This window comes from Macaca thibetana, chromosome 11 (assembly GCF_024542745.1).
Source record: "Macaca thibetana thibetana isolate TM-01 chromosome 11, ASM2454274v1, whole genome shotgun sequence".
Lineage (NCBI taxonomy): Eukaryota > Metazoa > Chordata > Mammalia > Primates > Cercopithecidae > Macaca > Macaca thibetana.
The window spans coordinates 123,516,836-123,539,379 of record NC_065588.1 but is presented as its reverse complement, the minus strand read 5'-3'; the positions used below and the strand labels follow the sequence as shown (position 1 = coordinate 123,539,379).

At 40.3% G+C, this 22,544-nt stretch overlaps 1 long non-coding RNA gene across 1 annotated transcript in view; it reads left to right on the top strand.

Annotated features, from left to right (window-relative positions):
- The window catches only part of LOC126930966 (uncharacterized), a 47,514-nt gene extending 25,463 nt beyond the window's left edge, over positions 1 to 22,051 (top strand). Inside the window, exons 3-5 of the long non-coding RNA XR_007717734.1 lie at positions 13,613 to 13,705; positions 14,165 to 14,236; positions 19,743 to 22,051. This is a non-coding gene — a long non-coding RNA (uncharacterized LOC126930966). The remainder of the gene's footprint in view (positions 1 to 13,612; positions 13,706 to 14,164; positions 14,237 to 19,742) is intronic.
- Positions 22,052 to 22,544: the final 493 nt, after the last annotated feature.

Here is a 22,544-nt window from a genome sequence, read left to right as displayed (position 1 = left end):
CCACTGCTCAAAGAAATAAGAGAAGACACAAACAAATGGAAAAACATTCCATCCTCAAGGATGGGAAGAATCAATATTGTGAAAATGGCCATATTGGCTAAAATACTTTATAGATTCAAAATTATTCTCATCAAACTACCATTGACATTCTTCAGAGAATTAGAAAAAAACTATTTTAAATTTAACATGGAATCAAAGAAGACCTCGTACAGCCAAGATAATATGAAGCAAAAAGAACAAAGTTGGAGGCATCATGCTACTTGACTTCAAACTATACTACAAGGCTACAGTAACCAAAACAACATGGTACTGGTACCAAAACAGACACATAGACCAATGGAGCACAACAGAGACCTCAGAAATAACACCACACATCTACAACCATCTTATATTCAACAAACCTGACAAAAACAAGCAATGAGGGAAAGGATCTCCTATTCAGTAAATGGTGCTGGGAAAACGGGATAGCCATATGCAGAAAACAGAAACGGGAACCCTTCCTTACACCTTATACAAAAATTTACTCAAGATGGATTAGAGACTTAGATGTTAAACCCCAAACCATAAAAACCTTAGAAGAAAACCTAGGCAATACCATTCAGGACATAGGCATGGGCAAAGGCATCATGACAAAAATGCCAAAAGCATTTGCAACAAAAGTCAAAATTGACAAATGGAATCTAATTAAACCAAAGAGCTTCTTCACAGCAAAAGAAATTATCATCAGAGTGAGCAAGCAACTTAAAGATTGGGAGAAAATTTTTGCAATCTAACCATCTGACCAAAATCTAGTAGCCAGAATTTACAAGGAACTTAAACATATTTACAGGGAAAAAAAAACAAAAAAAAAAACAAAAAACAGCCGCATCAAAAAGTGGGCAAAGGATATGAACAGACACTTCTCAAAAGAAGACATTATAGACATTATGCAGCCAAAAAAACATATAAAAAAAAGCTCAACATCACTGATTTTCAGAGAAATTCAAATCAAAACCACAATGAGATACCATCTCACGCCAATCAGAATGGCGATTATTAAAAAGTCAGGAAACAATAGATGCTGGAGAGGATGTGAAGAAATAGGAACGCTTTTACACTGTTGGTGGGAATGTAAATTAGTTCAACCATTGTGGAAGACAGTACGGTGATTCCTCAAGGATCTAGAAGCAATCCCATTGCGGGGTATATACCCAATGGAATATAAATCATTCTGCTATAAAGACACATGCACATTTACTGCAGCACTATTTACAACAGCAAAGACATGGAGCCAACCCAAATGCCCATCAATGATAGACTGGATAAAGAAAATGTGGTAAATATACACCATTGAAATAATATACAGTCATAAAAAGGAATGAGATCATGTCCTTTGCAGGGACATGGATGAAGCTGGAAGCCATTATCCTCAGCAAACTAACACAGGAACAGAAAACCAAACACCGCATGTTCTTATTCATAAGTGAAAGTTGAACATTGAGAACACATGGACACAGAGAGGGGAATAACACACACCAGGGCCTGTGAGGGGAGGGAACCTAGAGGACAGGTCAATAGGTGCAGCAAACCACCATGGCTCACGTATACCTATGTAACAAACCTGCACGATCTGCACATGTGTCCCATTTTTTTAGGAAGAAACAAAGAAAAAGAGCATTAATAAGCGTATAGAATTAAAAAATAAAAATAATACCAGAAAAGGCAGAAGAAAATGGAAAAGAAAAAAGGAACAAAGGAATAGTAAACAGTTACAAACATGAAATACATATATATATATGAATATATATATGAGTGTGAATGGTCAAAATATACTAATTAAAAACAGAGACTGTTATAAACAGTCTATAAACAAACAATATTTGGCTATATATTATCTATAAGAAATCTACTTTAAATATAGAGAATCAGAAAAGTAAAGAGATGGAGAAAGGCATACTGTGATAACAATAATCAAAAGAAAGCTGCAGTATCTATATTAATTTCAGGAAAAGCAGACTTCCAGGAGAAGCAGACTTCAGAGCAAGAAATATTATCATTACTAAAGAGCAACATTACATACTGGTAAAAGCATGAGGAGTGAATGTATGCAAATCAGAAAATATTAGGAGTGCAGGCAATCACAGGATGAAATGCAGAACGTGCCAAAAAATTGAACCATATTACAAATATATGAAACAGCCTCTCTGAAGCTTCAGGGATGGGGGTTACTGACCTAAATTACTTTGGAAGTTAGTGGAGTCTGTAAAACTCAACAAAAGGTACTGCACAGAAACATTGTACTTTATTTGATAGAACTGTTTTTCACATGGGTTTGTGTTAACAATTGTAAAACCACTCTAATAGGTATTCTGGAAAGAAATATGTAAATGGACTGCATACAGTGGGGTTCAGGTTTTTCACATTGAGAACTTACAGCTGAACAGGGAAGGAGGCTGTAATGATCTATATGATAATAGTTTAGAGCTGAGAGCATCAGTATGAAATAATATTTACTTTAACATAGATATATCTGTGTAAGGTAGCATATGGATATATTTATAGATGCATGCGGGTTAGTATATGCATATATATTTCCTTGCTCTGTCAGCTCAGAGGAAATAGAAACAACACCCCAATATGAATGAGCACACTACAGCCCCAGTGTTGGTTTCTAACATCACATAAATAATGGAAACTACTATCTTTGGAGAAATGTCTGACTTTATGACCAGGGTAGGAAATACGTATGATGATCCTGGAGCATCTCGTAGTACAAGTAAGTAATGAAGAGCTTTAAAAAAATAATTGTGATGTCAACATGATGCAGAGCCAGCTGAGGGCTCCAAAGGGCCAAGCCTGGGACAATATGAGCAAAGAAATAAATAAAATAGTATTATAACCCAAATATGAAATTAACATCCAGGAGCGAACACTGGTAGAAATGACAATACATAACTGGGAAAGAATGGACAAATCTGTGCAGAGGCATTCCATGTCATTTATATAGACAGCCAGTCTTCAAGAAGTGAGCATAACTTACTGCTCCTTAAGCTTTGGGCTGTGTGTACTAACCTCCTTCCAAAGAGGAAAAGTATGGAAATCAGAAGGAAAGTAATTGTACAGTGGAGAATCACAATGAGCACTACTTTAACCAAAGGATCAAGTTTAATAACATCAGTAGTAATAAGTCACATTGATGATATATATCCTTGATATGATATGACAAGAATGGGACTTTACTGTGTGGTCTTTCTCCTCCAAACACGTAATTGCTGTCTAATCACAAGAAAAACATCAGAAGTATTTCAATGGAGGGACATTCCACAGACTACCCGACCATTTAAGGAATACCAGAATTTATTTTTTGTTGGTTAACTTTTAAGTTCAGGGGTACATTGTGCAGGTTTGTTACATAGGTAAACATGTGTCCTAGGAGTTTGTTCTACAGATTATTTTATCACCCAGGTATTAAGCCTAGTACCCATTAGTTATTTTTCCTTATCCTCCCCGTCCTCCCACTTTCCACCCTCTGATAGGCCCCAGTGTGTGTTGTTTCACTCTATATGTCCATGTGTTCTTATCATTTAGCTCCTACTTATAAGTGGGAGCATGCAGGATTTGGTGTTCTGTTCCTGTGTTATTCTGCTAAGGGTAATGGTCTCCAGCTCCATCCATGTCCCTGCAAAGGACATGATCTTGTTCTTGTTTATGGATGCATAGTATTCCACGGTGTATATGTACCACATTTTCTTTATCCAGCCTATCATTGATGGGCATTTAGGTTGATTCCATGTCTTTGCTATTGTGAATAGTGCTGAATATGACATAAAAATGCAGGTGTCTTTACAATATAATGATTTTGAACTAGAGAAAAGTATTTTAAAATTCATGATGAACTGTAAAAGAGCCCAAATAGCCAGTGCAATCCTAAGCAAAAAGAACAAAGTTGGAGGCATCATGCTAACCAACTTCAAACTATACTACAGGGCTACAGTAACCAAAACAGCATGATACTGGTATCAGAATTTCTTAAAAGTGTAGAGCTTATTAATTAAAAAAGAAAAGAGAAGTCTGAGAAATTGTTATAGGCAAGAGAAGGAGACATAACTAATGTGATATTCTGGATAGAATAATGGAACATGAAAAGGATATTAGGGAAAATCTGAGGAAATCTGAAAAGAGAATGGACTTTATTTAATGACAATGTACTTGTATTTTGTCATTCATTGTGGTAAGTATATCAGGATAATGGAAGATGTAGTAGAGTAAGAGTGTATGGGAAAACTGTACCATCCAAACAACTTTCTGTAAATCTGAAACAGTTTGAAATTAAAAGGTTTATATAAAGAACAATAAACTTTAAACTATCAAAAAAAGAAAAGAAAAATTAGAATCATAATTAGAAAATAGGTTCAGGAAATGAAAGCCACTTGCTGTGTCTGACTCTATTTTCTCACAAAGCTTTTTGTTCATTTTGTTTTTCTTAACTTACCATGTTTAAAGTAATTACAGTGATATAACGTGAAGGTCAGGAGTTTCTGTGCTGCAGCCTGAATGTGCTGTAGAAGCAAGAAAATTGCAAGGTATCAGACCTTTTCAGGCAGAAATTTGTTTCTGTCTAGGTGTTAAAATGAGTTTTGATAATAGTGGAAAGCTTGATGCTGTGTAACAAAGACCGGATGTGCCCTACATATACCCAGGTACTCCCCTACACTTCCCAGGGTCCTCTGATGGTAAGTTGGGGCCATCTGGCTATTCCTCACCGGTGGACTCAGCATGATTGATTTGCAGCAATCTTGGCTGAGGCAAGTAAGGACGGGCGCGCCTCCTGTGGATCACTGTTTCACTCGCTGCAATGAAGCTGGACTTACAGGAGAAGTCAATTTCACTGCCTTAAGGCAATAAGGTCTCAGGAGTTCCCTGTTGCAGCAACTGGCACTAATTACTTTAATGAAGAATGTCTCATACTGACTTTTCCCAAGTCATTGAGCACATTCTATCCAATACAGGTATGAAAAGTGTGCAGGGAGCGGGAGCCAAAAATAGGATTTCTGAGCCAGAGCCTGTGACTGAGGTGAGAAAAGTAAAGGTCCCAGTCTTAAAATAGCCTACACATTTCAGAATGACATTACTCCCAGCCCCAAGGAGGAACACAGCTCCCTCTGTGAGGAGTGATGAATTATGACCATGTGGAGATGCATATTTCATAAGTCCTTCTACGTTTATGAATGGTGGCTGAACTGTAAATATAGCTGGAGCCAGAGTCTGACATTTCACACATATTAAATTAAAAATAATGACTCCTTCTTTAGCCTTTTACTTCTAAGTAAAATAAAATATCATGTAATTCCAGCACTTTGGGAGGCCGAGGCCGGTCGCTCACCTGAGGTCAGGAGTTTGAGACCAGCCTGACCCACATGGTGAAACCCTGTCTCTAGTAAAAATACAAAATTAACTGGGCGTGGTGGTGCATGCCTATAATCCCAGCTGCTCAGGAAGCTGAGGCAGGAGAATAGCTTGAACCCGGGAGGTGGAGGCTGCAGTGAGCCGAGATCATGCCAATGCACGGCAGCCTGGGCAACAAGAGCGAAACTCCGTCTCAAAAAAATATAATAAAATATCAGGGATTTCAAAACAGTTGTTTTCTTATTCTTTCAGGTAAGGCATATATTTAGTTGCTGCTATGTGACAGGGACTGCATAAAACACTGACAATTCAGGTTTAATAAGAGACATTCTTATTCCTCAAGGAGTTCATATTTTAAGAGACTGAGTAATACATAAGTAATTTAGATGTACGATGTCCAGTGCTACAATAGAGGTCTGCATAGGGTGCTAGGAAACAGAAGAGGCAGACTTAGCACAGCAAAGAGGTTCAGAAAAAGTTTTCAGAAGAGATAATGACACTGGCAAAAAGAATGGAAGAGGAATTCCAGGTTGAAGATGTGTGAGCAAGAACAAACATTTGAAAAATTTTACTATGTAGGGACATGATTATCACATAAGTCACTTATGTAAGTATTACTATATGTGATAGACTAACTTTTCTTCTATGTGTTAAGTGTTTAATTACATTTCGTTTGGTATCATGAGACTACAAAGTACAAGGGTAGGAACAGCATGAGATCATATTTAGTGGTACTGATCACAGGTAAAATTACACTTCAGTGATGAGGAAATATATGTGAAGTTAAACTTAGAAAACAATATGCATTTGATTGAAGGGCTTCTAAGAACACACTCTTGTGAAATGTATATTGGGAAACAGGCTGTTATTTAAGTAGGATGTATTATACCTGGAATTCTAATCACATACCTCTTATCAAAGAGTGTACTTCCACTATTAGACTGGGATGTCATATATTTTAAAGCTCAGAAACATTTTAAGAAATACTATGGATTAAGAAAATGTGGCACATATACACCATGGAATACTATGCAGCCATAAAAAAGGATGAGTTTGAGTCCTTTGTAGGGACTTGGATGCAGCTGGAATCCATCATTCTTAGCAAACTATCACAAGAACAGAAAACCAAACACCGCATGTTCTCACTCATAGGTGGGAACTGAACAATGAGATCACTCGGACTCAGGAAGGGGAACATCACACACCGGGGCCTATCATGGGGAGGGGGGAGGGGGGGAGGGATTGCATTGGGAGTTATACCTGATGTAAATGACGAGTTGATGGGTGCAGCACAGCAACATGGCACAAGTATACATATGTAACAAACCTGCACGTTATGCACATGTACCCTACAACTTAAAGTATAATAATAATAAATAAATTTAAAAAAAAAAAAAAAAAAAAAAAATACTATGGCTCATGTGGTTAAAAGCTAAACTTGTATTAAAATTACTTTTTAGATTTAAAAAAAATAAGCTGTAGAATTGGAACCTTTGATAATACCTTTGACATATAAAGCATCTAAACAAATGAACAAGTAACAAGAATGGATAATGGACCCAAGAAGAAACATAAACAAGCACTACAGAAATGAAAGATGTTCAAGCTTACCAAATATCAAATATGTGTGAATTTTAATGACAAAATCACTATATGTTAGTTACATTAATACATATGTAGAAATACAATCATAGTCAAAAGTGTGAAATATATCAAGAGACCAACATACACAGATGCTGCTAGTGAGGCCCTAAGTTAGTTCAAATGTTTTCTAAGACATTTTTACAACACATATCAAAAACTTTGGAAAATAGATGACCTTTAACAGAAGTCTCAGTTATTGACATTGCCTCCAAGGAATTAATCACATATTGTTTTTAAGAACTTCAGTTCAAATATCTTCACATCTGCATTGTTTATAATAGTGTAAAATTGGGGATAACCTAAAGATCTAACAATAAATGGTATTTTAGTCACATGCTGCAAATTAGAAGCCCAAAAGATAATTATAGCCTGCAGACACTGTTTGTTTATACAATTCAGTGATTTAAATTAATTTTGACTGGTTGCAAATACTTATATTTGCAAATGCCCATCCCTCTACATTTTGTGTGTGTGGTAAGAGGCACCCAATTTTATTTAGTGAAGACTTCTCCCCTATTCTCAGTCCATGTGATTCAGATGGTCTCCGTGTCCAGACTCAGGGATGGATCATGGAACCCAGATACGACTAGTCAGATGGTTCCCACAGTTATGGATATTATCACTGGATGGGCTCAGATTGGTCTAAGCAGAGTAAATCTTAAGTATTTTTTTTTCTGGAGCCACAAGAAAGAGATGATATCTTTTCTGTAAAATGTTGTAAGTGGATGGTATGTCCTGAATCTATAAGGCCACATCACATGGACTCACCCAGCCTAGCAGAAGATGGAATGAAGAGAGGGAGGAAAACTGAGTCACAAAGCCACAGGTTCTAGGCAAGCCTGCGGTCAGCCAGTTCAGACCCTGGTCTTTTCAGTGATGTGAGTCAACAAGCAACAACCTCTAGTATCTGTTTTTCCTTTTTCAGTTAAAACATGTGGAATTGGAATTTATGTTACTTGTATCTGTAGAATGTTCGAAGTGAGAGAGAAAGAAAAAAAACAAACAAAATGAAACAGAAACGTCCACCAGGGAACAAAATCCCCCTTTCTCTCACCTTCATTACTTCTTTACAAAGCCACACTGAAGCCTGCTCTCCCTGGCAATTGGCACCAATGACTGTATTTTCAATTTCTTTTTAAATCTATTGACTTACCTGATAATACGAAGATGGAGAAGACTCTAAGGGGAAGTCATTGCTGTAGTATGGCGGAAAAAGATCAGTGCATTTGCAATTTCTGAACCCTGAGAGATAATGATTCCAGCAGCCTGCAGAGATTTCTGAAATGCATAAATACAAACCGCAGCAAACCTTGGCCCACCCAGCAGGGAAGGGCCGAGTCTTCAGCGCAGAGTTAACTGGAAATGAGCAGAGAGAAACAGATTCTAGTGCCATGTCTTTATTAAATAGAAGGGTGATTTAGCTGGGCGCGGTGACTCACGCCTGTAAGCCCAACAATTTGGGAGGCTGAAGTGGGCAGATCACTTGAGGTTAGGAGTTCTGGACCAGCCTGGCTGACATGGCAAAACCCCATCTGTACTAAAAATACAAAAATTATCTGGATGTGGTCCAGGCACCTGTAATCCCAGCTACTCTGGAGGCTGAGGCCAGGAATCGCTTAAACACAAGAGGCAGAGGTTGCAGTGAGATGAGATTGCACCACTGCACTCTGGCCTGGGTGACAGAGTGAGACTCCATTTCAAATAATAATAATAATAATAATAATAAGTGATTTAGTAACATTGTAATAACAGTTCACAAAAGGGCATTGGGAATACAGAGAAACTTTAATAATTGCCACAAAACACAGACAACTGGAGATAAAATGAGTGCATACGATGATCTATTGGGGATTTGCATTGTTTCTCTTCTCTCTCTCTCTCTCTCTCTCTCTCCCCCTCCCTCTCTCTCTCACTGTCTTTCTCTTCCTCCCTCTCTCTCTCACTCTCTCTCTCTTTCCCTTCCATTCAATAGAGACAACCATCTTAAGTAACACCGGGCTCTTACTGAGAAAAAAAAATCTGCTTGTTTTCTCTATCATAAAACATTTAGTTAGTAAAGTCCAAGCAATTTTATCTGGTCCCCTTCAGATAGAAAAGAATATGCTACTTACCTGCCCATAACTTCATCCTCTCTCTATCCTCTGCCTCTGCAGCAGGGCAGCTCTGTTCTGAGACTTTGGTGGTCAACAGCAGCCCGACATCCTATGCTAATTAGGTACAGCCCCAAGACTGGCCATCCTTGGTTGGCTATGGAAACACTGACTCCATTAGCCTAGAGACTGAACTTTTCCCCAGAAAATAATAAAAACTGTATTTGTCTTTACATATTTTATTTGTTCCTGTACATTGATCATTGATCCACCTCTGAGCTGAGGAAAGGGAAGCTGCTTTTTTATTTTTCTTTGAAACTGTGTCTCACTCTGTCCCCAGACTGGAGTGCAGTGGTGCAATCTCGGCTCACTGCAACCTCTGCCTCCCAGGTTCAAGTGATTCTCTTGCCTCAGCCTCCCGAGTAGCTGGAACTACAGGCATGCACCACTACGCCCTGCTGATTTTTGTACTTTTAGTAGAGACAGGGTTTCACCATGTTGGCCAGGATGGTCTTGATCTCCTGACCTTGCAATCCTCCCGCCTCGGCCTCCCAATGTGCTGGGATTACAGGCGTGAGCCACTGCGCCTGGCCAGGAAGCTGCCTTTAATCACCTGTATTCCTAAATGGCTGAGATTAGATGAGGACACCAATGTTGACTCATCCAGTTCCTTCACTCAACTTTGACTTCCGTGAGGGCAGCATGGACCACTTTAGACAGAAAAAGAGGTAGAAATGAATAGTAAACTTCACTTGTAGGAGAAACTTTTCTTATTTTTCTTCTATGACTCCAATGTTGTTTTTAAAATAAAAAAGATAGATTTCATTTGCATTAAAACAGATCCAGAGAATGCTTAGGCCTGCAGACAGTGGCTCTTGGTGGGTCTGGTTCTCTGGATGAACACGTAGTAACGAATTTATTATTGCAGGAAATCCACTTCCCACCTTTGTTTCAGAAGCAGAAATATTCTTTATTGTACTGTGTTGGGGTGCTGCAGTGGCTGTTCATTCTAACTTGTGCTTACTTGCAAATAAGTTTGTGTATGTTTTAGGCATCACCAGGCATTTGAAGATTCAACCCTGTCACTGAAAGAGAGATTTTATTTTAACCCTATTGTGAGCCTTTCAGGCCTTAGGTGCACAGAGGATTTACCTGGAGAAAGTCATGGGGAAGGAGCTGGCCCCAGCTCTGAGGGCTCCCGTGTTTGTAGGTTCCTCACCAGCCTCCGGGGTTATAGCCTGAATCCTGCCTGGCGTCCTAGAGAGTCATAAACACCTGTAATGCCTCTCTAGTGGGCTCTTCTTAGACTCGGGGAAGATCTCATTTCATGATGCTTGAGGAATCTCAGTTTTCCCTGGCTCTGTAATGAAGGCTTGGAAATGTTTCCTATTACATCACAAATCCCCAGTCTTCCTTAGTGGACTTTGATTCCTGAAGTAACTTGCATGTGCCTGAAACTGTGGAATGTCGTCTCATGCGACAATTAGACAGAAAGGCTAGCATTTGCTTACTCTTTGTGCATGTAATTGTGCTGCCAACCTTTCCTTAGAGTTGTATCTTGTTAATATATTGTCGGTTGGATTTTGGCATCATTCTCAGGTTTTGGCAGAATTGAAATAGTCATGAGCTAGCTTTCCCCATCCAAATAAGACTGCAGAAAAAGGAAGGAAAAAATGTGAGTAAATCAAAGAGCTTTTCCTTTTCTCTGATTTTGTTGACTGCAATTCCCATCTCTTGGTTCAGCTGTCTTTCTCATTAGTGGATCCTGATGAAATTATGGAAGAAATTGAAGAGCTCTTGATACTCCTATATAGACCAATGAAAACAAGTCATTCGTAGGTGGTTTCTCAACACAGATTGCCGGATCCTTTAAAATCTGTGGTTCTCTTGCTCAGAGAGGAAACTGAGATCATCCTTCTCATTGTCATCAAGATACAGCAGGCAGAGGGTGCCGCCCACTCATCTGGGTGCTTTGACTGAAGTCCCAGAGGCCCTGCAGCCTCAGCACACTTGCAGACCTGCAAGGTTTCTCAGGGTTATTTCCTGGTAGAACATATTTCTCTTTCCAAGGCATTTCTTTGACTTATTCATAAATTTAACAGGTATCAACTGACTTGTGTCTGTGGCTTGGCCTTGTACAGGAGTTAGAGTCAAAAGTCAAGCCTGTGCTGCCCTCATGGAAGTCAAAGTCCAATGTAGGAGCTGGAAGAGTCAAGGGTGGTACCCTCATACTCCTTTTTTTGGATGGAGATGTTTTGCAAAAACAGCTCCTTTCAACACGTGCCCTGCCCAGAGAGTACCTGCACCATCTCATGTCAGTCCTAGACAGGTAGCCTCTTTGTTACATCTTCTGTCTTCTCCCTCCATAACTCATCACCACTCTGGATGCAAGGGAGGTGAGACAAAGCAGGAGAAGAGAAGGCCCCTCCCTTCTCCCACAGCGTGTCCAGAGGGGTAAGAGAGATTCTGGGTATGCAGGTTGTTAATCCAGGATGGCTTATTTAAACAGTAAACAAGAACATACACAAAACAAACAAAATGAAAACTTCATTGGACTTCTGTTGAAAATCCAGGAGACTATTATGTCTCAGGAGCCCACATTTCTATGGGGTCACCCCTGGCTGGAGCTGTCACCCCCTTAGACAGAGCAGTTGCTCCTCCTGTCACTGCAGCCCACTCTGCTGCTCTGGGTTCTGTCTTGAGCTGGATTGTGTGTGCTCATAATACGTATGTTCAACTTCTCACCTTCGGGACATCAGAATGTAACTGTGTGTGGAGATAGGGTCTTTAGAGCAGTCATAATTTAGTAAAAATGAGGTTATGGCAGGTCCTAATCCAATCTGACTGATGTCTTTATAAGAAGCAGAGATTAGGACCAGACACGGTGGCTCACACCTGTAACCCCAGCAGTTTGGGAGGCTGAGGCCAGTGGATCGATCACCTGAGGTCAGGAGTTTGAGACCAGCCTGGCCAACATGGTGAAACCCCATCTCTACTAAAAATCCAAAAAAAAAAAAAGAAAAAAAAAAAAAAAAAAAAAAAAAAGCTGGGTGTGGTGGCAGGTGCCTGTAAACTCCGGAGGCTGAGGCAGGAGAATCACTTGAACCTCGGAGGCGGAGGTTGTAGTGAGCCGAGATCACACCACTGCACTCCAGCCCAGACAACAGAGTGAGACTCCATCTCAAAAAAAAAAAAAAAGAAAAGAAAAAGAAAGAAAGAAAAGAAAAAGAAAAAAAGAAAGAAAAGGAGATTAGGGCACAGACACCGAGTAGGCTATGTGAGGACACAGGGAGAAGACGGCCACCTACAAGCCAAGGAGAGAGGCCTCAGAAGAAAGCCACCCTGCAGACACCTTGACCTCAGATCTTCCAGCCTCCAGAACTGTGAGGAAATGCATTTATGCTGTTTAAGCCACCCAGTCTGTGGGGCTTTGTTACGGCACTTTGAGCAAATTAATGTGAATTTCCATTGCTATGCCTCTTCCTTTTGACCCATGTATCTGATCTTCCTGGTGATTGTAGGCCATTTGAATGTGTGCTCTTTGATTTGAACTCAGTTTTCATTGGTTTAATATACAAAGTTGTGCAATACGCAAGCGTAGTAGGGCCTCCTAAAAAAGGTCCATATGCTAATCCCTGGAGCTGGTGAACATGTTACTTTGTACAAAGGGACTTTGCAGATGTGATTCAGTGCCTTGAATTGGGAGATTACCCAAAATTATCTGTGTGAGTCCCGTGTAATCATGTTTTCTAATAAGGAGAAGGATTGAGGGTCAGAGTCAGAGGAGAGGTGACCACAACAGCAGAGGTTGGAGTGTCAGGATTGCTGGCAGAGGGACCTAAGGAAAGGACTGCAGGTGGCCTCTGGAAACTGGAAAAGACAGCTAGGAGTAGGCTGTCCCCTGGAGCCTCCGACAGGAACACAGAGCCAGGAGTAGATGTTCCTCTGGAGCCTGCAACAGGAACACGGCCCTGCTGATAGCTTCATTTCAGCCACACAGACCAATTTCTAGACTCTGACCTCTAAAAGTATAAGACAGCAAACTGATAATGTTTTAAGCCACCTTGCTTATTTATTTGTGAACATGGGCATCACTGACTCGTCCCATTTGGATGTACACTGCACAAGGCAGGAATCTTGCCTATCTTGATTCACGCTGTGTCTGTGGCACCTAGAATGGTGCCTGGCACACACAATTACAAAAACAAAACAAAACAAACACAAAATGTTCAGTAAAGTCCTGCTAAGCAGATTACTCATCCATATTCCCCAGCCATGGTGTAGAGTTGACACCTCCATCAAGCCATTCTACTCACTGGGAAAACCCCATGACTTGCACCTTTGCCTGAGGTTGGATGCAGAACCCTGTGGGTAGGAAAATAGACTGATGCTGTTGAGTGAATAATAATTAACTGAGTTCCATGTTTATTCATTTACAACACAGTAGGCTCTAAGTTAAGCATCTCTGTTATTTTGTCTCACTTACTTCTCAGGACAGTCCTACAATATAGGGACTTTGATCATCTCCAGTGTGCCTAGGAGACAGGCTCACTAGTGAGGAGTGATGCAGCCCAGGAATCACAGTGGTGAGTAATATTCAAAGTGCAAGACGTTGCCTGCATGTGGTCTGTGTGCATCTCCATGACCGTGTTGTATATGGCAGCTGCTGCGGGGTAGAAACCCCCTAGTGGTTTCGGAGTCCCAAGAGCTGAGTTTAATGTTCTACATCACTGCTGTGATACAGAATCTGATTGCATTTTTAATGGTTGGCCCCTCCCTTTCAAGCCCCACCCCTCACCTGCTCCGGTAAGAAAATCCAGCATCACCTCCCTCAGCACTGTAGGGAGTTGAGCCATGCACACCAGGACCTGTGCACTGGAGCCCACCCGGCCCGCCTCCCATTAGCAATCAGAGGCAAGGCTGCCCTCCCTCTATCCCCCACCCTCTGCCCCACTCAAGCCATGGGCTCCATTGGTACCAGGAACAATCCTGCTGTCCCCCAAAAGTCCCATTTTGTGACTAATAAACCGTTACATACATTTTAGGTGCATTTTTGGATCAACAATCTCAACACTGGTCTCAGTATCCTAACCCATGTGGGGAGCAACTGGGGACAGGTAGGTCTGCCCTCCACCAGAAAACCACCACAAATCAACTACTTAATATCTGAGTTACCTTGCAACGAGTGTCACTAACCCACACCTTACTTTCCTGGATTGTAAAATGGTGAGAATGAAATTCCCTACCATAGAAGCTCCCAGGGAAAAACCCTCTTTGAAGCATTGCATGTAGGGTATATGGGGTATGTATTAGTTATGCTAATAGTGATGGCAGAGAAGAAACTCGTATTTAGAATTTTATTTTTTTACTCCGTAAAGCCATGGGAAACAGATGAGAATGATTTGGGCTCTTGCCAAATTAGGTTGAAAAAGAACTAACTGTCCTGACGTGTCATCATGGCTATGGTTATTTAGGTCCAGTCCTCACTGAAGGACTGATGAGTTATGCTGAACCTCCTTGAGGGCAGAAAATCTACATAAATTACTTGGAATTATTCTGCACAAGAGACTTGTTTCTTCTCTTCTATTGATTGATTTAAGCATTTATGTCAAGATGTCTCATGAATATTTTCTTTGTACTTTGGGTTACCCAAAAATATTTTATTTATTTTGTTGCATGAATTTGTCTAGCATTGGCCGCTGAGAGCTCTTTCAGTCTGTACCTTTGCATACCCCCAACAATGATTTTTTTTCTTTTGAGGACTTTCTTACTTTCTCACACAACATGCTCCAGCCTCATTTTGTGTATTCTCTGTCTCAGTTCTAGAATCAGCCATTTTCCCAGGAAACTGGGGTTCTTTTCATGGTAGAATGGTATTAGAAATCAACATCTGGATTCCAGGTGGGCTTGCTTCTAAATAGGTAGACCTTCTTTTTCTGTACTGGAGTTACATCACACACGCATTGCATCAGTTATGTGTGTGTGTGTTTGAGAAAGAGAAAGAGAGAGAGAGATCAGACAGTGCTGGGTATTGCTCTACTAAAGCAGCTCATGTGAGATGTACAGCAAATGCTTCCTCAACTTGTCAAGCCATTATCAAATAACTCTTACATATTAGTTTTCTATGCTGCCTAAAATCTTACCATAAATTTAGAGGCTTACAATTTATAAGCTTATGGTTCTGGGGGCCAGAAGTCCAGGCACACATGACCAGGTTCTCTGTTGAGTCTCACAAGGCTGACATCTTGATAGGTGTTGACGTGATGAGGCTCTTTTAATCTTTTTTTTTTTAATTTTAAGTTTTTTCCGTCATCCCTGTGTCTCTGGTAATGGTACAGGACTTACGTCTATATATTATGTGACAGCTTAGACAGTGCCGAGGATTGTCTTTGCCTTGATGAGAAAGCATCTACCTCCTGGGCTTTCTTGCAGTCATTTCTTGCCCATTTTTCTTATGAAAAATATTTGGCTGCTCCAGTCACTGCACTTGATGAGATTAAAGTCTGTAGCTGTCTCAGGTGCAACTAACTAAAAACACATCATGACATCTTTCTCCAAAGCCATTTTTAGAACAAATTATTGAAGCCTTGGCACCCCTCCATGACATTCCCTTAGAAAGACAGCAGGACTCTGTTCCTGTCCTGGGACATGCCAGGTGAAGGCTGAGGATTGTTGAGGGAAGATAGATGGCTGAAAGCGGGGCCCTTCTCACCGACACACACTCCATATTTCTGTGTCTTATTTCCCTTTTAACTGCCCTTCCCTTGTGAAGCAATAAATACCCCCTGGTCTTATTGGAATGAGAGAAGGATAACCTCATGGGTTTTAGTGCCACAAAATGCATTAGTCGTCATGTCAAAATGAAATCCCTTATAATGAGCAGAGAAAAACAAGGAAGTAAATATTGGTGTGATGTATAGGCAAGGGAGATTTTTGTATCATACAAGCTAAAGAATAAACCATAAAAAATAACTTAGCTACAAAACAGTTTAAAATATCTGTTTATCACATTAGACCAAAATCAAAACTAAAATGTAAATGACATGTTGGGGAAACTATTTTCAAACTTTCTAACAAAGAATGAGTATGTTTAAGGAAATTTATAAATTAATCAAGGTAAAAGCAAATGCATCAATAAATAGATAAAGGACATTAATAGGCAAGTCAAAATGGAAAAAGTAAGGCAGTCAACATTTGAGAAAAAATACTCAGCTTCATTAGTTCTGTAATGAATATAAAATAGGAATGAGGAATAGTTACTGTTTTGTTGCTCAAACTGGAAAGTGGCTTTTAATACAACTCTCCTTTCTTCAAGTCGTGTTGAATTGGTCACTTTATGAGTAGTACTGTGTATGAATATCACTTTTCTTAAGGACACATTGGGAACTAGAATTGAAAGGCTTGTGAGTGAATATGCCATCTGACTCAGCAACTTCAGTGTTGGACACTTACTTGAAGCAAATTATCAGAGCTCCACAACAAGGATAGAGGCTACCAGGGAGATAGTGAGTTCCCATTTCAGAAAATGTGCAAGCGTGAGGGATGATTGATGAGGCTATTGATACCGGAAGAGGGTTGGGTTAGATGAATCAATAGTAAGGTCATTCCAAGTTTCAAATGTTATGACTCAACCACTCTCTCATCAAAACAAAAGTGTTTGGAAGAACATAAAGATATGGAAAGCTTTACATTATTATTATAATCAAAATAGCAGCAACACACTTGCTATGTGCCAGATGTTGTTTGAAGCACTTCAAAGGTATTTGCTTATGTAAGTTTTACGGCACCGTGAGAGGTGGGTATTAACATCCTTATTTTATAGATAAGCAAAGTAAGTTACAGAGAAATAAAGTCACATTCATCAGGCCACGCGGGAAATAAATAGAAAAGCCAAGGTGTCAGTCCAGACAGTTGCTCTGTGCCACACACAATCTTAGGTCTTATGCCAGCCTGCCTCCTATTTGTTAGTTCTGCTGTAATTCAAGGTCTGAATAATTGTTTTATCTTCAAAATAGGATCTGGAAAGTCACCAGGTCTGTACCACACTTTACAGTGTATAAAACACTTTCACCCAGAGTTATCTTATTTGATGCTTTCAGTAAGACATTGGAGTTGTCCCAGGATAAGAACGTCTCCATACTAGGGGAAAATGAAGTTCCAAGGAGTCATGATTTGTCTTTCTTTAGTTCACAGTGAGGTAGAGGAGATGCTCTCTTGTTAAAACCTTCTGTGTCACCCAATGGCATACAGGGTGATCAGCACATTTGGTTTATTCACGTTGAGGCTGGTGCTTCCAACAAGGGAACCGTAGGGCATTCAAAGCCTGGACTTGGACCTACATGAGCTGTTTATCCATGGGGCTTTTAAAATCGTACCTGCAACACTTCTCAGCCACAAAGGTGACATAAATACTTGTGTTTGCTTCTCATCCACACAAACCTGCACTATCCTTCTCAATTTCCGGAAAGTAAGGCTCTGCATGCTTGCTTCAGTTGTCTGTCGTAATGTAACAAACCACCTCTAACCATAGTAATGTGAAAGAACAACCATTTTAGTACCTCATGATTCTTTGGGTGAGAATTTGCTCAGGGGAGAGGGGATATGGACCATCTTTGAGCCATAATAATGGGAGCTTGTAATCATACAAAGGACTGGGATGACTCAGCTGGTTTCATGTCTGGGGTCTCAATTTGCCCTGTCCACTGGGTTCCTCGGTTGGCCACCATGTGGCCTCCCCACCAGGCTAGCTTAGGCTTCCTCCCTGCATGGCAGCCTCAGTGTGAGTTGACTTCTTACCTAGTGGCTGACTTCTCCTCCAGAAGAACCAGAAGCTGTAGGTATCAGAAAAGCTGGCTTGGAGCTTGTACAGTCTCCCTCCTATTGTATTCTACAGTCATGGCACGTTCCAGGCCAGCCAGACTCTAGGAAAGAGAAAGACACTGTGTGTTTATAAGTGGAAGAAATGTCATGAATATCAAAGCCCTGAAAAATAGATTTTTCATTAAAACTTTCATATGTGCAAGTAACAGACATTTGAAAAATTGCAAAATGTAAACAGCTGAAACTATTTTTTTCTCTCTTATGCCATTCCTGTTTGTCCTTCTAAATAGCAACTATACCTACACGCCCACATATATTTAGATTTTTCCTCTTTCACACAAATTGGAACCAATCGTATCTGTTCTTCCACACTTTCCTTTTCTTCTATTACCATAGTATTTCAGAATGCACACACATGTAACTACTCATACTGATACAGGTGATCCTTGACCAATGCAGGGATCAGAAGCACCAACTCCCCACATGGCAGTAAATCTGCACGTAATTTTCAACTCTTTCAAAACCTAGCTACCAACAGCCTTCTGTTGACTGACAGCCTTACTGATAACATCAACAGTTGATTAACACATAAATAGACTGGTATATATGTATATTTTATGCATTCATGACATACCTAACTTTTTCTTATTTTGTTTTGCTATTTATTGGTGACATGGTTTGTGAGGTTTCCAGATTGCTGAAAATCTCCAAATCATTTTGTAATATATTTATTTAAAAAAACTCACTTGTAAGTGGACCTGCACAGGGCATAGCCGTGTGTTGTCTTAAGGTCACCTTTGTCTATGTAAATATAATTTTATAACATACAAATACACATACATATATAAACGTATGTACCCATAAATACACACATGTATAAATATATTTGCTTATGTAAACACATTGTTAGGACACACACAAAAAGGAAACAATTGTTTGGGCAAGGAACTAAGGGGCCAAATGACAGGAGTGGTAGAACAACGTTCATTGTACATCCTTTTCAACATGTTAACTTTGAGCCTTGTCATATATTAATACATATATTTTCATATTTATCAGCATTTTAAGTATAAAATATAGCTCAGAAACATTTTCTGGTAAGCTTTGGGAAGTGGCTTTTTAACTGCTGAATAATATGTCATTTAATGGGTACACCGTCATTGACCAAACTGTATCCTCACATCCTTAACAGCAACATTAAAATTTTTTTATTACCGAATGTGTCTTATGGACCAACTCCTAAGTCACTAAATATAATTTAGAGGAAGAAATCTATTTGTATACATTATTGATATAAGTATGTATTTGTGTATGAATAATGTAGCTCCTGGCCAGCAGTATCAAACATTTTTAACATCAAATCAATGTTGATGGACCTGTCAGGTGATACAGCGTAATGGCAATGACAGAAGAGCCAGATCATTTTTTAATATAATCCCAGGTCTCTTTGAAAATTGAAAACACTTTTTCAATTAAAGAGTTGTCAGCAGGTCTTGTGGCTTGGCTGGAATGAAAGTACTCAGTTGTAAATTTATTTTAAACTCCTGCCAAAAGCATATGAACTGAGATAATTAAATAGGCTAACAGGAAACTGTAATCCCAAACAAGGCAGTGGGATGCAGGCACAAGACCACCTGATGTGCCTAAGGCTCCCCTCTCTATTTAGGCACAGACAGGTGGAAGAGAATTAGAATTGAGCGCCCAGGAAAGAACCCTTGGGAAGGGTTTTATCTTGTTTTGTTTCTTCTGTTGTCCAATAAGTAGGTATCTGCTGTTTATGGCTTCTTTTCCTTTCCTTTTCAGATCACACCACCATAATGTTCTACTAAGAATGTCTTTCCTCCTCTAAGCAGTGCCTGTAAATAGTGGGTGATTCTTCGCCACCTCCCTGCTTCGGGAGTGAGCTTGTGACAGACCTGGCCAGTCAGCAAATTCTCTCCTGCTGATAAGACCGATTAGGTCAGAGATGGGCACGTGCCCTAAGTTTACCCAGTGAGGCTCAGCAGGAGCCTTCTGTTGGGATTGTTGGGAAGAATGTGGCACCTCTCTATTGGGGTGGTGGAGCTGTGTCAGTGAAGATACGCAGCTCCTAAACATCACCGATGGAGAGGGTTTGCTTGAGAATGAAGCCCATACAAGGAAAGACACATTGAGAGAGGAGACAAGCTTGCTGATAGTCTAATCAAAGAACCAAGGGATGCGCTAACCCTAGTCTTCCCAGTGACAACAGATTCATTCTGATTAATTCATTAATCAACTGTGAGCTGATTAATAGTTGATTAATTACCACATTTTGCTGAAGGCATTCGAGTGGTGTTCCTGCTATTTTTAACCAGAGTCCTGTTGGATACAGTATACACAACTGTGAGCCCTCATCTCCTCTGTCTACCTCTAGGTACAGAACAGAGGGAAAGGAGGCAATGGGGCTGAGCCCCATCCCTGTGTGTACTGTTTTTGCCTTACTGCAGATAGCACTGCCTCGTTCTGGTCTGTGGCTTTTGTCTCTGGAGACGGAATCCTTGGCCCCCAACAGTATCTATATCCTAATCCTTGGGACCTGTCTCCTGGCACAGGAGACTTTGCAGGTGTGCTGAAGGTAAGGATTTCGAGATGGGGAAATTATTATGGATTATCCAAGCAAGTGCTAAATATAATCAAAATAGGGAGACAGGAGGATGAGAAACAAGACACATATATGACAGTGGATGCAGAGGTGAAAGGAAGGGAGAGGGAGAAAGAAGAAGAGAGGGAGACATTTGACTCTGTTGGCCTTGAAGATGGAGGAAGTTACTCTGAGCCAAGGAGTGAAGATAGCCTCTAGAAGCCGGAAGAGGCAAGAAAAGGATTTCTCTCCTGGAGCCCTGGCAGGGATGCTGCCCTGCTGACACCTTCATTTTGAGAATTATGACCTCCAGCATGATAGAGCAATAAATGTGTTTTAAGCCACTGTGGTGGTGGTCATTTGTACAGCAGTGATAAACTAATATCATCTCCTAATCATTCTTTCTGGGCCATCTGTGTCTCCCTTTAAATTACTCTCCTCTCTGCCACAAAATCCTTTCTAAGACAGAGCTCAGGTCATGTCACACCCAGCTCAATGTTCCCCCAATGCATATGGAATAAGATTGGCCTACTGGCCTGGCGTTTCACGATCTTTACCATCAGTTCCAACTCAGCTTCCCCCCTTGCCTTCCTTCAGTCTCTCCTGTATACTGTGTCTCTGAAAGCTGCAGCATCTCAGTATTTCCTGAGCGACCCTCGTCATTGTTTCCATGATTGTTTCCTCCAGTCTGTGCATCTCTTCTCTGTCCTTGCATCTCTAAATCTGTGTTGTCTTTCAGGGCCTGACTTTCATGGCACTGCGTGCATGAATCTTTTCCCAATATTCCTCTCTAGTGAAAAAAAATTTTTCAATAATTTTGTGTCTCTCTTGCCATTCTTTTTGACTTTTATCTTCTGTTGCTGTAATTTATATATGTCAGCTTTCTTTCCTGTTACATAGGAGCCGGGTCTTTTGTATTATTTCTCAGAATGCCTAGCAAATACTATGTGTTAAGTATGTGTTTCTGGAATCTGCTTGTTCATCAGAGTTTCGTAAGGCACTGAAATATAGGTCAGATGCCCCCATGAGCCAGGAAGGTGACACAGAACAATGAATGAAGTGAACTTGTGAGCTTGTGGGAGACAATACTGAGTGGTGACTACTGGTCAACTGGAAAGCCAGGGTCCCTTCCAAGAGGAGCAGCTGCTTCTGTGCTCTATTCGAGACACACGACACTGTTGGTACCATTTTTAACGGTTCAGTGAAAGTCTAGCATCCAGAATTCTAAGCAAAACGTTCTTGTGGCTAGAGCAGCCTAGCCTGTGGAATGCTTTGAGTGACTTATTCCCCTGTGGAGATCCATGAATGCGTGGATTCATGAATGAATGGGAGCTTGGCTGGCCTTTTAAAACCACATCTCTCAGTTTGGACAGCACAGCTCTTCCAGGTGGCACCTTGAGATTTGTATTTGCAGGCAACTTGGGATGACTCATCTTGAAATGACCTCAGTTGTCATTTATCACAGCCAGAAGTTTAAATAGATACCTAATTGCACTGATGGTGATTATGATTCCTGGATAAAATATTTGGATGTCCTTACAAGCAAAAAACAAAATAAAAAACAAACTTTTTTTTTTTTTTTTTTTTTTTTTTTGCTGTTCTTTATTTGGGACACAATTTTGGAAAAAGCATGGAAGGTTCCTGTAGATGAGAGGGGCAATGTGGGTGGGTGAATTTGTAGGCTCAAAACCCATTCTTCTGTCATCAGAATATTACAGAACTTGACCATCATCCAAGTAGAGAAACTACCAGGAGAAGATCAGAGGGATCAGCTCACAATTATCCAGCACCTATAAAATTCAAGACACTCTGTTTTCATATATTTGCTCTTATTTAATGGGTGTGCAAAGGAGCCCATTATTTTCAGTTTGAAATTGTGCTCATGTAAACCTTCAGTTCTGATTTTAACAGTATGATCTTTGTAGAAGAAAGGAGTCTAATGATGTCGAGCCAAGCTATGGGTCAATTGTGTGTGTGTGTGTGTGTGTGTGTGTGTGTGTGTG